Raw genomic sequence first — 19607 nt, forward strand, 5'->3', positions numbered from 1 at the left:
CTGGCACAGTCACGCTCAGAAATGTGAGTTGTTGTTGCCATTCCGATCACATCCTCACTCCAAGAAAGGGTGGATTCTCTCTGTCACATCAGATTTTGAGCACCTTTGCAAAGTTTACAGTATAATGATTTGATCTGTTATAAGCAAATTAACCCTTTATCCTGGAGTCTTGGGGCTCATCGTGAGGCTGACATTTGACTTGGCATTTTTCTGTTGGAGTCTTGGAACTGCTTTCTATCTATAGAAACAAACCAAGGCCAACTGCTTATGACTCTTTCCAGCAAGCAGCCTTCCAAGAAATGCCGACCAGCAAAGACAGGGCACGTGTAGAGAAGTGACCGGTAGGTGGATGTTGACACCACACGGACAGAGGCGTGAGTGGGGCTCCCATTGAGTGATATAAGCAAAGAGAAAAAATGTCACCTCTTTTCAGTTCCTCTTTGTGAAATGCTATATAAAAGTAGTAAAAAAGAAACAAAAAATTTAGCCAAGACATTGGTCCAGGGCATTTTATATCTATGGTCTCTCTTGAGTATAAATATTAATATCTTCAGTTTATGGACGAGGAAACTGATCTAAAGAAGTTCTATGAAATACTGAAGCACCTACAGCTGTTTTAGGATCGAGTGGTGGGACAGAGCCAAATTAACTCAAGTGATTTAGAAACCAGATCTTTTGGTGTGTAAGTCTTCTGACCTTCTAGAAGGTTCCAGGACTAGATGTGATCACAGTGCAAGGCTTGTTCCTCTACTGGGAGTTTTAGGTTCCTCCTTGGACTGGGCAAGTTCAAAGATCAGAGCCAGGATTACACAGATCTCCCTATTTGGGTGATGGCATCCTGATGCCTCCTCCCCAGGTTCCTTCCTTGCGGTTGGGTTGAGCTGGCCTCACTCTCCTAGATCCAGGGTTGAACACTTGCATAAGACCTATCTATCCACTGTTCACCGCACAAACTCACACATCACCTCAGGACGGGCACCGGGCCGGGGCCACCCGTCAGCTGGCTGTAGCACTTCTGCTGGAGTTACTGAGGATGTCACCAACACGGGAGGGCAAGGCCTGGGTTCGAAACTGCTGCACCACCGATTTTGCTACCCTCCATTGGCCAAAGCGAATCACAGGCCGGCCTGGAGTCAATGGTGGGGAAAAAGACTTGACCTCGTGACGGGAGGAGCAGCGTCTCATTCCTGAGGCTGCGAATACTTGGGGCCATTGTTTCAGTCTGCTGCAGGTTTTGCCTCACGTGCTTTGCTGAGTGTGTAATGTGCGCGAGCCTCTTTAATTCTTGCAGTCATCTTCTTAAGTAGCTGTATTACTGATGTCATCGTTGTCATGGTCATCCCCATGGTATCTGAGGTGTCAGTCATTTTAGGTGAGCATGGGGAAGCAGGGGCCCTGGCATGAGCTCCATTGTAAGAGCCGAGCCTTGTATGCCTCTAACGATGACATTCTCTGAGTGACCAGGACAGAGACTGACAGCAGCCATGGTTGCCTGTCTCGCTGTCAATCCTCGCAACAAAGCTCCCAGTGCTGGAACCACGATCACCCCCATCGTCCTGAAGAGGAGACAGAGGCAGGGAGGGTCAAGGGCTCACATCTAGAAAGAAACCAGAATGAGACCACCTGTGCCGGATGTCCTTGTCTGTTGGGACCCAACCCCACCGCCCCCGCCCTGCTCTGTGCCCAGAGCCTGACTTGTATGGGCTGCATCAGTGCGTCCTCAGTCTCCACCTTCTGCTTGGATTTGGCAACAGGCATGGGCATGGCAGGGCCCAGGAAGCAGGAGGAGAGCAGTCGAGTATTGGTTCCTGCAAGTCCCTCTCCCCAAGACCACGGCTCGGTGGTCCTCATTCTGCGGCTACCTTCTCTGGATTCTGGTGCTTGTTTCCCGCCCTTGGCCCAAAGCCCTGCAGGTGGCACCACCCTGCTCTCACTGCCTGGGTTTCTGCACTCTGCCTTGTCGGTTTCCTTAATTCTGCTTACACCTTTGGCAGTTCCCTTTGTTAAACTTTCCTCAAATTACCTCCTTTTAATGTGCCATCTGATTCTGGCTGGGACCCTGGATGAAACTCCACCTGACTCAGCAGTCTCTATATTTAATATTTATGGAAAGATGAAAAGACTGGAATGCAAAACTGCTAGGTGATACCCAAAGCTGAGTTCCTTGAATGATGAAATCAAACGTCCCAGATGAAAACGAGACAAAATGAGGTTGTCTCCATGCTGGCCGGAGGCAGGTGGGCCTGTTTCTGTCTGGATGAACACCAAGCACTGAATACTGTTTCTGTCTTATTTCCAAAGGTCTTGGGTTGCATTTTAATTAATTTACCTTGAAATTAACATACTCTACTCTTTCTTGAGCCAAACTCAAACTTTCCAGCATATCCTATTGCATAGAAATGCTTCCATAAATCAGGATGAAGGTAGCATTGGAGACTGAGAAGGGAGAGGGAGATATTTACATGTGGGTGTTTTATATTCTGCTCTTGTGCAAAACTTTAATATGTATTTGCTAGAGGCATTTTCCAGACTGGCAGCCAATAAATCCTGAGGATGATCTGGGTGTGGCTGTTCCTCCATCTACAAGTGATGCCTTACAGCCAGGCACACCCGTTTATGCCGGGTTGTGAGGAGAGGAAAGGAAAGTCAGATAGGCGTGGGTTCCAGTCCAAGCTCTGCCATCTACTAGCTGAGTGACCTGGAGTATGTTGGTGAGCCTCTCTGGGCCTCAGTATCCTTCTATGTAGGGTAAACTAAGGGTTAAGAGGAGATGTAGGCAAAGAGCAAAGCTCCCCAGAGTCCTCAGGCACCCCCACACACTCCAGCCTCCATAGTTTCTGCTGGGTTGCCCCGGTTGGGATCTCAGCAGCTATGGGCTCCCTCAAACCCTCAGATCTTCACTTTGCCTGGAAGGAGTTGGAAAAGCTAAAGGGCTGCCCACAGAACTGGATCTTCTTGTGGAAACGGTCAAGAAGTCTACTTTGCAGAATGACAGAGAGGATGCATTTTCCAAAATAAAGTCTTTTCGAAAAGACAAAGAAAGTACTGGTAATTAAGTGCAGGTGTGACACGCAGGCGTGAGGTGGTTATAGCACTCCTCAGTCTGAGGTTTGGGGGAGAAAGGAATGGACAAATCTCTTAGGGGGCCCCAGCTTGGCATTCGAGGGTGCCATGTCCACCAAGTAAATGACCTCCATGTAGTTCACCAAATAAAGCACATATATAATCTATCCGGGGAAACAAAACAAACCATAAGATTCAGCAAGTATCCCACGGGGCCTAGAAAGGCCCGCGTGTGCAGGTCCCTCTCATAAACAGAGCGCAAGAAAACGCTTTGGACTTCCTCCTTCACCAAATGCTCTTGCCACGTACAAATCACTCTGACCCCATTCTTCCCTTTGCTCCTTTCTTCTCCCCCCCCCTCTCCTGCCACCCCCATCCCCAGGTTTACCAGCGAGCTCTGTTTGGTGCTTGCCCTCTTGCAGTAAGACTCTCCAAGTGCCCATTGTTCCTGCTGTGGGCCTAACTGTTATTTCTCAGGCAGTAAACAGCCCCCAGAGACGTCCGTCTGGTTTCCAAAGGGGTCCTGCTGAAGGCACGGAGCTCTGGCCACAGCCAGGTGGCCCAGAACAAAATAAAACCTGGGCCCGGGCCTGGAAATGAAGTCCAAACACAGTATTCTCTGCAATCAGCACCCACAGATAATGGTCCTTTCTGCTCCCAAGTCTGACAGAGACACCGGCCAACCCCTGCAGGTGCTGTAGTTCCGGGATGTGCCACCTGCTCCACGTGGGCTCCCAGGACCAGCTGCGGATTGGCGGCACCTTAGGAAGAGGCCCAGGTTACAGGGACTCAGACCAGAGAGGCAGGGTCAGCGTCTTCAGTGGAGAGGCCTGCCGAGCAGTCAGGCTCCGGGGGACTGTCGGGAAGTCGGCTTCCAGTGCATTTGGGAAAAGGGCTGCCCTGCATCTCCCTCCCAGGTGACTGACGGACGTGCCGGGTGGTGCAGGCTGAGGTGTCTGCATCCAGGAGAAGGGCTTCTGATTCTCAGTTGAGTTTGCCCAGAAAAATGGGCTTGGGTTTTTAGGGCCAGCGTGGCCCCTTGCTCTGTGCACTTGGACGAGTCACCTGCTACATTAATGGGGTCGAACTGGACTAGGCTCGCCCAGTTGTGTCCTGTGGAGCAGGAGGGATGTCATATGAGGAAATATTAGAAGCACATAGTAGGGTGTTATAGAAAAGCCCTGATTCCCCAAGGGTGCATGGAGGCTTTCTAAGAGTTACTTGACTATGGGTAGTTTGAAGGGAACCAACTTCCATAGAAGTGAACTTGCTTGCCTTCCTCTTTTCTTTGTTATCTGTGGCCGCCACTTTCACAATGCTCCTGTCCTATTTTAAAACAAGGAAAAGCACAGGGTCTTACTATGCTTAGTTACCCCCTGGTTTAAGACAAAGGCAGCTTTGAGAGTACACGGCCCCCAAAGCGTTTCTCAGGAAGGAAAGGCAAAGAAAGCTTCCCTAAGATATTGTAAAGCCTTATTTTTCCCAGGTGACAAAATCAAGTAGCACCAGCAGGATTGTCAATGGCGACGTGAGTTTCTGATATGATGAGCACCCTTGAGAAGGTTCTGAGCAAGCTTGACGTACAGAAGTTACACCCTAAGAAATTCAATGCACACGGAAACAGTGTATGTATGTGTAAAACAGTCAGAGGGACTCAGATAATGATGAATACAATTTTTAAATTCCTGACTGTTGGGGTGCATTTGAAAATCCTCTGGGACTCAGAACAATTGGTGAATGCCAGCTGCTAAATTTGGAGGTGATTTGTTTGGCAGCAATAAGAACTAAAACACATGCCATGAGATGATTGCAAAGCACAGGTTTATCAAAATAATCGAACGCTTCTGGATGCCGTTTAGCAGGTGGGTGGAAGCAGAGCTTGGGGAGGCTGAGGACCAGGCCCATGCTACACAGCAAACAGGGAGAGACCGAGGTTGGAGCTCAGCGCCCCCCTGAACCCACACATGCTCCCCAGCGGTACTTCGCCAACTACCGTGCTCGGGGCTCAGCCGGGGGCCAAGTTCACCTGCAGGTTCTGATTGCACAGGCCTAGGTGGGCCTGAGATTCTGCATTTCTAACGGCCTCCCAGCCTGAGGTTTATCGTCTGATGAACCATCTTTCTACTCATCATGGGGAAATCTTTTCCCAGCACAAACCTTCCAGTTGTAAAACCCGCTTCTTTTATTTTGTCCAGCTTTATGGAGCATAATTGATATCCAGCATGTGCACCGTGATGATTCAATACACGTACATGTCGTAAAATGGTAACTATAATGAGGTCAGTTAATACTTCCATCACCTCACATAGTTAACCCCCTCCCCTTGTTGGTGGTGAGAACACGTAAGATCTACTCTCTTAGCAACTTCCAAGTACACAATACGATATTATTCACTGTATTTATTCCTCTTCTAACTGGAAGTTTGGAAGTTTAACCAACATCTCCCTCCCCAGGCCCCGGCCACCACCATTCTACTCTCTGGTTCTGTGAGTTGCGTAAAACCCACTCTGACCCTGGGGAGTGCCGGGCACCGAGGGTGACACCGTTTCACGCATTTCACCACAAGCAGAGCTGCTGCAGTGCACGGTGGCTCCAGGCAGACCCGGGGTCCCAACCAGGTCTTTTGCGCAGGCCCAGGGAGCGCTCCCCGAGATTGGAAGGGAGGGTGCTTTGTCAGTGATAATAAGTTGCTGACAGACGGACGCTGCGCAGGGCACGCCTGATGGGAACCACATGTGTTCTCGGGGGCTGTCTCCGCAGTGCCCGTGCCATGCCCGTGTTTGCTGCTCACGGAGGCCCAGGGACTTGGCCATCCTGTGGGCTGGTGGGGCTTGCTCTGTAGTGCCAGGCAGGCCCGAAAAGGCTCTACGCGGCAACAGCACCCCTTCCCATGGCCCTCCCAAACGGGGCCAGGCCGCAGCCCCGGAAGGCAGGAGGCTCCGGGGGAGGAAACGTGTCAGATGGGAGATGGGCCCAGCACTGCTCCCGGCACAGGCCGACCGGAGGTGAGCAGCTGGTCAAGAGAAAATCCTGATGCGGAGAAATCGGAACCTCCGTGCATTGCGGTGGGTGTGAAACGGCGCAGCCGGCAAACTCCTTCACAAGTTACACGCAGAGTTACCGTCTGACTCAGCAATTCCCGGCCTGGGTAGACACCCAAGAGAAATGAAAACAGGTGTGCAAACAAGAACGCGTACAGGGATGTCCACGGCAGCATTATTTACAGTAGGCGAAAGGTGGAGACAACCCAAATGTCCATCAACAGATGAATGGATGCAGCAAATGTGGTCTATGCACACAATAGGATATTGTTCAGCTTAAAAAAATGAAGTCCTAACACATGCGACCGTGCGGCTGAGCCTCAGAAACATCATGCTAAGTAAAAAGAGCCGTCACAAAGGTCACAGAGTGTATGACGACATGTATATGCAATGCCCAGAGTAGGTAACGCTGCCGAAACAGAAAGCAGATTAATGGTGGCCAGGGGCTGGGGGAAGGGGACGGGGAGGGACTGATGAATGGGCACAGGGTTTCTTTTGGGCATTGAGCTGGATAGTGATGATGGCTGCAAACACTGTGAATGGAGTGACTGTCATCAGTGATACATTGTATGTTATGTATGTCTTACCAAGTTCTCATCACAGTAGCAACTGCGAAGGAGCATTTTAATCCACAGATGCATGGTTTGGACTTGCTTGCTCTGGGCATCCTGTAGACAGTTGGGTTCCTTAGACTTAAGAGGCGGGGGTCAGGGCCCCCCAAATGAATGACAAGGCGCTGATGACGCACAGTGACTATTGATTAAACGTGCTGCACACCAGGTCCAGTTCTGAATGTTTATGTTATTATCTCTTTTAATCCACATAACAATTGCTCCAGAAGGAAGCTTCTATTTTATTCTCATTTTACGTCTGAGGAACCCAAGGCATAGAGACATAAATGACCCTCCCTAGGTCACAGAGCCAGTGCGTGCCCAGCTGGGATTTGGCCCAGAGTCCACTCAGTGCAGATCTGGTACTGTTGTTGAAGACAGTGAGTGCGTGGCGGGGCCCACGGTTGGGGCTCCCAGAGCCCTATGTTGCTGGTGAGAAGACATCATTTGCAATCACCAGAGTGTCTTGCAGTGGTCATGCTGCAGGAACTGTGGACATCAATTCCCTCAGCTTTGGTTTCTTCTCCTATGAGATAAAGCCTGCACCCAAGAAAGCCCATGACCAAGGCGGGGGCACTGGGCTGGGGACAGATGGTGAAGGGAGGGAAAATGCTGCTGATCCTTCTTCCCACACATCCAAGACAAGGCCCTGCCTCTGCTCCCATCCTGCAGTGAGGGAACAGGCTCAGAGGTGCCCATCCCTGCCCAAGGTCACACAGCTCAGAGAGTGAAATCGGACCGAGGTGGGAGCAGCTGTTCTCTGCACCACTCAATGCAGCTCTCTTGAATCTGCCAGCGGTATTTTGAGTTCTGTTTCTTGTGCTACATGAACATATGCTCACATGGAAAATTAAAAAATACAAAAAGAAAAAAAAAACACATGGAAGGAAATCTAGATCACTCATACTGTTATTATCCAAAGCAATCTACCATCAACACCTTCGATCTAATGCCTGCTACTTTTGTCTATGTAATGCACACACACACGTTTATATATTTTTATAAAATGGGGATCATGCTAAAATACAGTAGTTTCAGACCTTTTGTGTAATATTTTGCTTATGTTTCCTATTGATTCATCGTGGGAAAACTTGGTTTTTGATACCTGCCTAGTCTTCCATGATCTTCCAGAATATAACCATGTCACTAACAAAGGGCATGGAGGTGTTTTCTACTTATTGCTACTAAAATCAACACTGTTATGATGGGCCTTTAACATAAGTGTATTTGAATATAGTAGGCATTTGCTTAGTATTTATAAAATTAATGAATGATGGATGGATAAATGGGATTTCTTTACGATGGGTCTTGGATGTGGACTTACTTGGACTAAAAAAGGCTGTCCATACCTCAGGTGTGCCCCGGCAGTCCCTGCTCTCTCCTGTTGTCCTGATGGAATTAGTGAAACTGTTCCCTTTTATTCTCAAAATCTCTTGATTTGGATGATAAATTACAAGGTCACCCTACGCGTGTGACATGAATCTTTTTGAAGTTCTCGATGCACGTTGCTAAATTGTTATACAGATATGTTGTACCAATTGACACCTATCTGTAACCTTTTCCTAAAAGAAGAGGCTTGATGAAAAATTTGGAATATGGGATTTTAGCTTTGTAAAATTCAGAAATAGCTTAAGTCCATTTCCTCCCTCATGTTCTTAGCATCCACATGGGTCACACATGAAGCTTATTTTTGCTCATTAGACATCTTAATAAATATATATTCATTCTACATGAAACGCACTGGGTGGGAACAGTCATGATACTGAAGCTATTTGGGGGTGCATCCATCTCTATCACTAGTTGTGAAACTGAGCAGATCCCCTGATTGAGTCTCCGTTTCTTCCACTGCAAAGTAGAAGTGGATAGACCCTCATTTTAGAAAGTCAAGAGGGTTGGACATCAGTGTTCAAACTAGGAAAGCCAGTTTCAAGCTGACTCTACCCAAATCCAGTCTTTTGCACTTAAGTGAGCCACTCACACCATCTATTTAGCGGTAGCACGTGGCCTGTTCTAGTTTTCTAGGTGAAGTTCGACGTTTCATTCTTATAACATTCTGTAGGGCGCAGCTATAGGGTTAAGCCTCGGACTGACCTGTTGGCAGAGCCACAAACAAGTCCTAGCTTAGAGGGCACAGCCTGCTTAGCATAATTAGGCTTGACCTTATGGCACTCCCTAGATCTTATCTGGGTAGCAAATGGGCTGAGGGAGGTGCAGCAAGGGCTGCCAAAACAAGTGAAACTCACAAGAACACTATAACTATGGTGACCACTACCTTGTTTACCTCTGGCTATAAAATAAAGGCTCAGCTTGCCTCTGGATCTCTCTCTGTGGCCTCAGCCAGGCACAGGAAGATCCACCTAAACCAGCTTATTCTCTTTGTCTGTCTTTTCTTCATCCTTCACCCCTCCCTCAGGCTTGTGGAACCCTTGGCTGAGCTGGCTTGGCACAACATTCCAACTTGGACCCAGAGCCTGAAGGAGTTGACCTGTTGGGCAAAGTTGTTGGAAGACTAGTTAGGCCCATGGCAATGGTGAAAGGCCCCTTGCTTCAAAATGTATCCCACGTGCAGATTGTCATCCTGTGTGAGCCCAGCCTTTCAGAGGGCTGGCCCGGTAAGGTATGGCCGAGAGGACCACGTAATTAACAGCAGGATTGCATAGGAGAGTTTGGAGTGGCGCACTCTGAGATCGCCTTATCCTGCAGCCAATGGAGCGTTTCACTTAGGGAGCTGCGGGAACTCCTGTTTCCTCACCCTAGCAGGACAATGGTCCAGGGAAACAGAGTCTACTCATGATCAGGGGGAGATATGAATTTTGAGACAGTCCCTGGGCTGGCTTTCTGATGCTAGAGGACAGGGCAGTTGCTGGTGCCCAGGGGTAGGCCCTGGGTGGAGGTACTAGTGGGTGGAGAAGGCTGGCAGCCTCTGACTCTCCGTCCCAGCACAGGGAGCCAGATGGAATATGCCAGGGGAATCTGACTGTTCCGTGCTCGCGCTAGTCTCTTGTGTTTTGGTCTGTGTTGGCCCTAGGAGCCTTCATTATAGCTGAGCTGAAACAGGAGCTTGAAGTCAAACGCAGGTCATGCCCAAGGGAGCAAACACATGTTCTGTTGGAGGCTTCTATGTGCTGGTCTCCTGAGAGCCAGTGTCCTGGGGCAGTTACACACAAGCTTCTGGGCACAGCTACGGTCTTCCTTCTGATCACAGTATCTGATTGCACGACGGAGGGCCTCGTCACTTCTCACTGGCCGGACACGGCCCCAGAGTGGGCCTGTGAGCTCAGTTATTGCCGAGTTACATAGACTTCCACAGCCTGTGAAGGGACCATCTGCTGTCTCCTGGGAAACAGGATTTTTCTTTTATCTAAATTAAAGGGTGGCTAAACCAGTGGTCAAAAGGGTGTCTTATTGGTAGGGAAGGAAGAGAGCTGCAGCTCCTCTGGAAATGGGCTCAGTACCCTCACCCAACTGCTGAAGCCACAGGACCTGGCCGGGCTGCGTGGCTCTCGGCAGGATCCTGCGCTTTGGAACCAGAAGCTGGCACGGAACACTCCTGGGTCAGAGGGGAGAGCGCGAAGAGCTCTCAGTACAGCCCAGAAACAGGCCTGACGACAATTTCAGTGAAATGAGCTGAAACCTGGCATTGAGTTTTTCTTGGCTACCATGGCACCCAAAGACTTAGAAGTGGACTGAGCAAACACAGAGCGCACTTGGCTATAACAAAAATGTTCCAGAATGACCTTTAGAACATTCTAGTAAGATCCAAATTAGGGCAGGTCAGAAGCAACTCTGGACAGAATCCTCGGCTGCATGCATTGTCAGCTTCCACTTACCCTGAGTGTAACCTGGCCACCTTCCTCTCTGTTATAACACAGGGAAAGCAATACCTTGGTGATTGGATGGGCTAGCTGGCTTCCACTCCAAAAGCTAATCACGTGAACACAGTTTCAGTTAGTATTCATGTTTCTGACACCAAACGGGAAACTAGGGCCCACCTGCTCTCCCCACATACACCCTCCTCTCCCTTCAGATCCATTCGCCACACAGCAACCAGAATGCTCTTTCCAAAATGCAAATTGAATCATGTGTGTCCTCGTCCTTCCCTGCTTTTCCACTGTGGTGGTCTGAAAGGAAAAGGTGGAATCTCACTTTCCTCCCTGGAATGTGGCTGGCCTTGGTGACAGCCCCGGTGGAAAGAAGGTGGCGGCATGATGCTACACGGCTTCGGGGTGTTGGCGAGAAGAGGTGATGCCATTTCACTGGGTACGCTTCCTCAGACACTCGGCTTTGAGATCTCCCATGGTGCAGTTAAGAAGCCCAGGCTACATGGCGAGGCCACATGTAGATGTTCTGAGGGGCAGCCCAGCCACTGACCAGCTGGCACGTGGGCCCGGTGACGATGCCGGCCCCCGCCTTCGAGCCTGCCCACCTGGTGGGGGGAGTGGGGTAGAGACTAGCTGATCTTTGCCCAAATTGCAGATTCATGAGCAAAATAATCATTGTTTTAAGCCACTAAAATTCACAATGGTTGTACAGTAAAATATACTCCAGTGGAGCAGACAAGCACGAGAGCTCGATTAAGCAGTTCAGAACATCTACCCATTAGTTGTAAATATATTTGTAACCTGGCCTTCTTCCACCAAATGCAAGCCTGACAAAACATCATGCCCCGATCTGTGCTACCCCCATCTCTTCCAGTCACCTGTATAGCTCACAAATTCTGACCTATCCCTGCCCAGACCATCCTGAGGCTGACTCATGTCCCAGGAAACCCTACAAGTATCCTTTCCTGACTCCGCAGTTGGGGATGCCCTGGTTACTCAGGGTGTGTCCCCCTGGCTCATTGGTTGCCTGTCGCTGTGTGTCTAGCGGACTTGGGCTGAGGGCTTTAACAGGGTAATGCACAAAATGGTCAGTAGGGTAGATAAGAATCCCGTGATCTTCCCCCTCTCCTTTCCAGCCACCTCTCCAACCAAACTTGTCCCCGATTCCTGTTTCCATTGCCCTGGCCTCTGGTGGTCCTCATATCTGCTGTGTTCCCTCCTTCCAAGCTCCTGAGCTCCTGCGGCGTTTTCTGCTCAGAATGCTCTCCGCGGCTGCAGTAGTTGCCATCTCCTCCTTCGATGTCCCCCGGGACATCACTTCGCACTCAACAACACTGCTTCCTCAGCAGGGACGCCGGCCTGGGTTTCTCAGCCAGATCAGCTCTGACTAGTTTAGGTTTCACAACACGCCACCCAACCAATTTCCTCACTGACTGCTGCTACAACTTTACGTCTGTGGGATGACTTTGTTGATACCTATTTCTGTCACTGGACAGAGCTCCGGGAAGGCAGGAGATGGGCTGGTTTGCTCCCGTGTGTAGCATGTGCTAGACGCGAGGCATCTTGTTGCGTCTGAAGCGAATGCGTGCAGACCAGCAAAAAGTCCAACAGCTCAGTATGTGCTGGAGATGCTGACTCGAACACAGTGGAACAGGTACTTTCTAGCGAGACTTCTCAGAACTTTTGACCCAGTGCAAAGCATCGAGAGGGTCGGAGGAAGCAGCGTTTTCCAAATTTAACTAACCATGGAACGTTTTATTTAAGGCATAACATTTTCTGGAACGTTCATATCTTGGGAGCCTTGCTCAAGAAATACTGACTTACAGTACAGTTTATTATTTTTCCTCTATGTATGCACACACACATTTAACCACAGGTCATGTTTCCTGTGTGTACAGTGTGTGTGTGTGTGTGTGTGTGTGTGTGTGTGTGTGTGGAGTAGGTTCTCAAATAACGTTGTTTCACTCAACATGGGTTTGATGAGACAAAAGCTGACCGCAGCTGCGGCCACTGCGTGTGGAGTGTGCACGTTCTCCCATGTTGCATGGTTTTCCAGGTGTTCTGTTTCCTCCCTTACCCCAGAGATGTGCACGTTCGGTGCATAGGTGTGTCTGCACTGTTGCCGACTGAGTGAGGGTGGGTATGAGTGTGCCCTGCAGTGGGAGGGCATCCTGTCCAGCATGGGGCCCACCTTGCACCCTGAGCTGCTGGGATAGGCTCTGGCCACCCAGGACCCTGAACTGAAATAAAGGAAAATAATGATCTGACTTGTTTCTATTCATCTTTCTTAAATGTATGTATAGCTCACATTTATTTCAATGCTTAATATTAGAAGTGCTTTGGGTTCTTTATTTGGAAGTTTGGTGATGTTTCTGTGACCAGAAATATGCTGTAGGAACTTAGCTCTTATTCATGTCGATTGGCGTATGACAGAATTGGTTTTGTTGTACGTCGTTTCACTGGAAGTCACAGTTTCCAGGAACTCATCGGCGAGGTTCAGTGAGGACTTGCTGTATTCCTCCCCTGGTATACCTATTACCTGCAACTGTAGGTGGAAGTGACCAGGGCCTTGGGGACAAAAGGAGCCAGCTCATGGGCTGACCGGAGGATTTGGACGTAGATGAAAGGGCCCAATCAGAGGCATCCTCAGAAGATGTCCAACCACTTTAAGTCTCTGTGGAATGAGGGGGGTGGGGCAGATAGACATGCGCCCTGTTCATGGAACTCCTTACCCAGGAGCCTTGCTTTGGCCACTGGGATCTCCCACACGTGACTGGGAAGGGAGTCGAGACAAGGCCAACCCAAGGGGGTAGTAATATGTGCCTCCTCTGGCTCAGACATGACAGATCTGAAGTTGGGGCTGGTTGAGATGGACAAGAAATACCAAAGATGGGTAGCACCTCCGCTGGCTAATGCCAGAGGAAACGGCCATCCGTAAATTGCTGTGGTCGTGGAAGTTGCTGCAAGTTGGTGCAAGAAATTTTGGAAATTCAAAATGCTTATCAAATTTGACCCTGCAGTCTGACGCAAAAGAATCCAACTTCCACCAACAAAAAGCACCAGGTGCACTGACACCACAGGACGCTGTATGCGGAGCACCCCGGGCCGGATGCCACTGGTCTTTACTATGAAGGGATGTCGGATGGCTGGGCACATCCCAGGTCTTGACTGGTGTGCTGCTCTTAATGCAATATTGGAGGCCTGCATGTGCCGGGGTAGTGCACGTGTGGCGTGTTAGTAAGTGAGTCAGGCCCAAGGTGTTGAGCCGTTTGAAAACAAGAAATACTTGCTAGCCCTGTGGAAGGGTGGGAACAGTCAGAGGAAGGTGTGGGAGAATTCCTGCCAACAGGCCCCGCCTCCCTCCTGCAGGTGGGGCTGGAGCTGGGAGAGCAGAGAAGCAAGAGAAAAAAATATCCCAAATCAGGGGAGAGGCAAAGAAATACTTATTCCTATGAAAAGAAGGGAGAGTAACCCAAACCATGGCGGGGAAAGCTGTTTCATGGTTGATCACATTCATCTGGCTGATAATTTGGAAGGGGGAGGGTTAGTTGGACAAGAAGAAAATTCGATTCTGCGATGGTCCCACCCCTTTGCTCTGCAGGGCTGTGGCCCTGGGAGGGTCCATACCTATCTCCCCACAGCCTTCTTATTTTGCACAACTTCTCACGGGTTGTGCTGGAAAGTAGTCCGTTGTCTCACAGAAGTGCCCCCACGGAGAGGCGACAACCCTCCCTTCCTCTCCACGGGGGGAGCATTCCTTCATCCTCAAGCCCACGCAGGAGACCAGCCCCCACGTGACTTGGCACAGCTGAGCCCGTTTTCATGACTCCTTTGGTCCCAACGTTTCTCCTTGAGCTTCCTGTTTCCTGAAGCAGTTCTGGTGAAGAAACCCGGGGAGTGAAACTTATTTCCCTCAGATCTTGGGTTTTATAAGCAGCCTTAGCAAGAGGCAGTGCCTATCGTGGCCTGGGTGACAAGAGGCAGGTAGAGACAAGGGCCTGGCTGTGAGCTTCAGATCCCAGCTCAGTCACTTACCAGCACTACAGCTGCAGTGACTCAACTTTCTGTTCTGTAAAATGGGCACGACGCTGGCACCTCCCTCAGAAGGGCCTGGGAGAATGTGGCAGGTGATCCGTGTTAACATGTGTGAGCTACTGAAACAACCTGTCGGAAGCACCCTATAAACATCAACTCTGACAATTATTACTTGCTATGGCTCGTACTAGCTGAAGCTTATTTTTCAGTGCCAACCACCACTTACCAAGTGCCATAAAAACGTCTGTGGCTTGGTCTAGAGAATGACTCTGAGGAAGGATGGGAATGGGGGGAGCCCAGTGTGCCTGGGCATCCTCTCCACCTCGCCCACCTAGCCTGGTGCCCCACCCCAGGGCCTGCAGCCTCCTTGAATATTAATGAGGCCCTTTGTTGTTAGAGCCTGTGTTTTCTGCCAGATATCCTCTCTTTCCGCAGCCTTCTCAACCCTGTAAAGTAACTATGATTTTAAGGACTGGGCCATGTTTAGGGATTTGGAAACTGGCTGTGCTCTCTGGTAGCAAGGGGCAAGAGGGGGTCACTCTTCATGTCACTGGGTCTGACGCCTCAAACCCCAGTGCTTGGAGCCCCTCATTGCCCCTTCCTTTGGGGGGGGGTGTCAGACTGGATTTGCTCCCTTGCGTTTGGCTGGCTGGGTTGCAGGGGGCACAGTAGGGCCACACTGCACACTCTGGGCAGAACTAAAGCCCGTGTTGTCAGCATATTCACGGCGTCTTCTTCTGTATGCCCTGTTGAGATCTTGGGACACCCCCTTGAGAAGTTGCTGCAGAGGGGCCAAAGGGCGGGACTGGAGCTGGTCCAGTCGCCACGTAGTGGCGCCACAGGGGCTGCAGGACAGGGCTGACACGGTGGCCCTGGCTGCAGATGTCAGTGCCCATGAGGACGCTGGGTGAATGGCTGCATTTTTGGTTACAAACTTCTCTCTCTCTCTCTCTCTCTCTCTCTCTCTCTCTCTCTCTGTCCAGAGCCCATCTTTGGCAAAGGCTGGCAGTGGGGCCCCATTGCGGCACAAGCCTCCCCAGGTCAGCCACCACCTCAGAGTCTACACCTCAAGGTGCTTCCGCTGCTGTAACCTGGGCCGGGTTTTGGATCTGCAGGCTCAACCCTTCTCTGGCCTCGAAGGTCAGGGGCAGAGTGATCCTGGAAATCCCAATGGATGGGCTTACATCTACATATATAAAAGGCTAGTATGCTAAGTGTCCATCCAGGTAATGGCGTCACGTAGCAACGCCCAGCTTTCTCTCCCTAGCGACTGGCCTCCTTGCAGTTTCTTCAGCCCAGGAGCATGACTTGCTTTATAGCCAGGTGGAAACATTTTACACTTTAACCAAATGTCTGTGAAGTGTTTTCACGTGCCTCATCTCATTTGATCCTCACAGAAGTCCTGAAGTAGATAAATAGGAGACTGGTGGTGGAATCCTATTTTCTTTTCATCAGCCAGAAAACGGAGATTTGGAAAGCTTAGAAAGTTGACCCGACTGAAAAGAAGTAAGAAATGGTGGACCTTGAAAATGACTTCACGTTTTCTCACTGTGCAAAATATAGTCAAACACTGCTGCAGTTAAATATTTTACCCTTTGTTCTCCCTGTGAGATCTACAATAATAATCTGCTTCGTGTTGATATTTACTGCTGTGTTGCTGACAATTACCTGGCAGAGAAGTTGGGGTGCTTCACTGGGCTGGGAAAGGTTTAGCTACATCAGAAAGCAGGTCTAATTAAGCAAGTTTATCTATCTATCTATCTATCTATCTATCTATCTATCTATCTATAAAGCGCTCACTGGTGCCAATCGCACAGGTGTGTTTCCATCTGTCATTGTTGATCATGAATTTGGTTGACACTTCTATTATAGAGAAAGGGTGAATAGCAATATGAAAATATTTCTTCTAATTAATTTCCTTTCAATGTGCCGGAATTTGCACAGCGGGCCACTAGTCTATGAGTTGGATCAGACCAGCTGCAAAAGGAGAGCAGCTTTTCAGAGTATTTATAGTGGCCATACCCTGCTGTCAGTGCTATGGGACGTCAGTGTTAAACCAAAAATAATCAGTAAAGAAATTTAAAAAAATAAAGCATATAAAAATCAAGGAGAAAATAATAAAATTATTTAATGAGTAATTGAAAATTTTAATTAACTAATGTTTATATCAGGTTAGACCCCCCACCTTGTATCATGTAAATGAAAAATAAATAAATTGAATTAGAAACATCTAAAATAAAAAGAGCATACTGGCTTCTCACACCGTGGCTGCGGCAGGAGCCCCAGGCTGCCTCTGTCTGCGGACACCGTTCAGCACCCGTCCTCCCAGGCAGCACCAGCACAGAATGGCCTCCAGTGGGGCCGGGAAACAGCTGGGCATGGGTAGGGCTTTGGGTTTCATTTTGTTTTGGATTTTTCTCCTTTCTCAGGAAACATCAGTCGGGGAAGAGAGCAGGCAAAGGAAGATTCCTTCTATTGCGTCAGTAATGAGGCTTCTCTTATTAGCAGACTTTACTTTTTCCAGCAGTTTTAGGTTTACAGAAAAATTGAGCAGAAATAGAGTCGCCAACCAGTTCCTGCCACCCCAGTTTTCTGCTTTAGCATCTTGAGTTGGTGCATTGGGTACAATTGACGAGGCCATACTGGCGCATGATTATTAAGTAAAGTCCGTAGTTTACTGAGCGTTTACCCTTGGTATTACACATTCTGTGTGCTTTGACAAATGCATGATGTCACATACCCACCATCCAGCGTCATACAGAAGGGCCTCACTGCCCTAAAAAAATCCCTTGTAGGGCCCAGCCGTTGTGACTCAGTGGTTGAGTATTGACCTATGAACCAGGAGGTCACAGTTCAATTCCCGGTCAGGGCGCATGCCTAGATTACAGGCTCGATCCCCAGTGTGGGGCATGCAGGAAGTAGTCAATCAATGATTCTTTTTCGTCATTGATGTTTCTCTCTCTCTCTCACTTCCTCTCTGAAATCAATAAAAATATATTTAAAAAAAAATCCCCTGTGGGAATAAAATTTTAAATCAACTTAGAAAATCAGAGCTGTAAAAATACCCTAGGAATTGGACAGCCCGATGAGCATGCAAACGACATCCCATTATCCAGGCCCTGGCTGCCAGGACGCTCCCCTCACCCCCCCGTCCCCTCCCCCCGTGTGGGTGTGTCAGGGCCAGAAGTTGGCTTGGAAAGGAGTAGAGAATAATCTGAACCAGGAGGTCACAGTTCAATTCCCGGTCAGGGCACATGCTTAGATTACAGGCTCGAAACCCAAGGCCCTACCCATGCCCAGCTGTTTCCCGGCCCCACCGGAGGCCATTCTGTGCACGTGTATATAATAATGCTAGTGTATATACATCCTTTTATAAAAAAGGAATGACCATGGGGATGCATGTGCTGGCCACTGAGTAGGGCCAGCTCTCCCTCCTGGATTTAGGACTTGCGGATTGGGGTGCAGGGGGCTTGTTAATTCTGCTCTACAAAGCATTTGCTGTCGACATGTTGTCACACGAGTGTCGGTGCCAGAGGCCAGCTCGGAGCTGGTGCGCCCCTAACGGGATAGGTGGGAGGCAGCTCTCCCTCCCGGCTCTGCTCCTTCTCGCTGACACGTCTGTTGCCGAAACGTGTCCGCCCTCCCCAGGCAGGGGCTGTGTGAGCTCCGAGCCGCCGGCAGCCTTGGCCTCTGGGATCCAGAGATAATAAAGCTCTCTTGCTTTCTGGGGGTTCAAGCGAAGTGAGCGGTGGCCTGGCCAAGTCCCCGGACAAAGCGTGCTCTGAGGCCCACCCGGCAGTGGCCCGCTGGACTGGCCACCCGCTCCTGGCGGCGGGCACGTCTTCCGGGAGAGCCGAGAAGCCGGGCTTGTGCTGGCCTCCGCTCTAAAACAGACCTCACAGGCGCCCGCTCCAAGCTTGAGGGTCCCCGAAGACATTTGTGTATAAAAAGGGCCCTATTGTGTCGGCCTGTGCCTGACGGATTTGCTCTAGTTCAGAATTCTCCGCCGCGTGGGGGTGTATGTGTGTGGGGGGATGAGTGGGGCCGGGGGGTGGGGGGGCTCTGAGATGCGGGTGCTGATGGCTTCCTTTGGTGGCCACAGATGGTGGGGGCAGCGTCCATGTCATTCTCTAAAATGCCTCTTTGCCCCAGAGGCATCGATCGCTCTGCCATGTCTCCTTCTTGCGCTCCCTGGCTCTGGTGTCAAGGAGGTGAAGGCGTTCGGACCTGTCATTTGTTCCTAAGGACGTGCAAACGCGGCCTCGCTGGATTCCTTTGGGCGGCTGCTGTGCCGCTAGCCAGTCGGCTCAAATCTGCCGTTAGGATCGCGGGGTCTTTTTGAGAACTGCTCTTGGCTGCCAAAATGGTTCTAAATATATTAAAAGTAGGTTAACTTACTGTGTTCCCTGCATTTATTCTTCCAGCTGAAATTTTCCTGACTTTTTTTTCCCCCCCTTTCGTTTTATTAGGTTAATAAAACTTGGTTTTCGAGCATTTCTCTGCCCCAGGAGGGCAATGGGCCCCACGTCCAATTCATCAAGTGCCTAATGAGTGGCCTCGGAGGTCCCGGCCCATCCATTCCAGAAGCTCCCTGCCTCGTAAAGGTGAGGCCTATGGGCTGCTCTGTATATTTTGTCTGTTGGTTTCCCAAATTCTCCTGCCAGCCCTACTGTCACTTTCCAGGATTTATAGGAGGCCGACGGCACCGCGGGGCTCCCTCTGCAGCAGGCCCCCCTCCCCTGCCCGCTCCTCACACGCACCACACACTCCGTGCCATAAAATAACGTTTCTGCAATAAAATGAAATAGAAATGTGTCGATGCTAGCATTTTAGAACATTCCAGCAAAAGGGCTGTGGGAAATGCCTTCGTTTACATTAAGGAGGGAAGCTCTGTCAGAGAGGGGGGAGAACAGTGCGAGAAAAGGCCGTAGCAAGGAGAGACAGCCTGGTATTTAAAGTAAATAAATTTTAAAAAAAAGTCGTGTTTGTGTGTGTGCATTGTGTGCAGTCTCTAAATTGTTTTTTTCACATATGCG

At 49.8% G+C, this 19607-nt stretch overlaps 1 long non-coding RNA gene across 3 annotated transcripts in view; it reads left to right on the top strand.

Moving 5' to 3' along the window:
* LOC132217107 (uncharacterized) overlaps positions 1-19607 on the top strand; it is a 130215-nt gene that overhangs the window by 87526 nt on the left and 23082 nt on the right. The window contains exon 2 of one of the 3 annotated variants that reach the window (XR_009448858.1): positions 15555-15711. The exons of 1 other annotated variant lie outside the window; for it this stretch is intronic. This is a non-coding gene — a long non-coding RNA (uncharacterized LOC132217107). Of the gene's footprint in view, positions 1-15554; positions 15712-19046; positions 19176-19607 lie in introns of those variants that run through there. One more of the 3 variants, XR_009448857.1, reaches the window with a different exon arrangement.

The sequence above is a fragment of the Myotis daubentonii genome, chromosome 15, assembly GCF_963259705.1.
Source record: "Myotis daubentonii chromosome 15, mMyoDau2.1, whole genome shotgun sequence".
Taxonomy (NCBI): Eukaryota; Metazoa; Chordata; class Mammalia; order Chiroptera; family Vespertilionidae; genus Myotis; species Myotis daubentonii.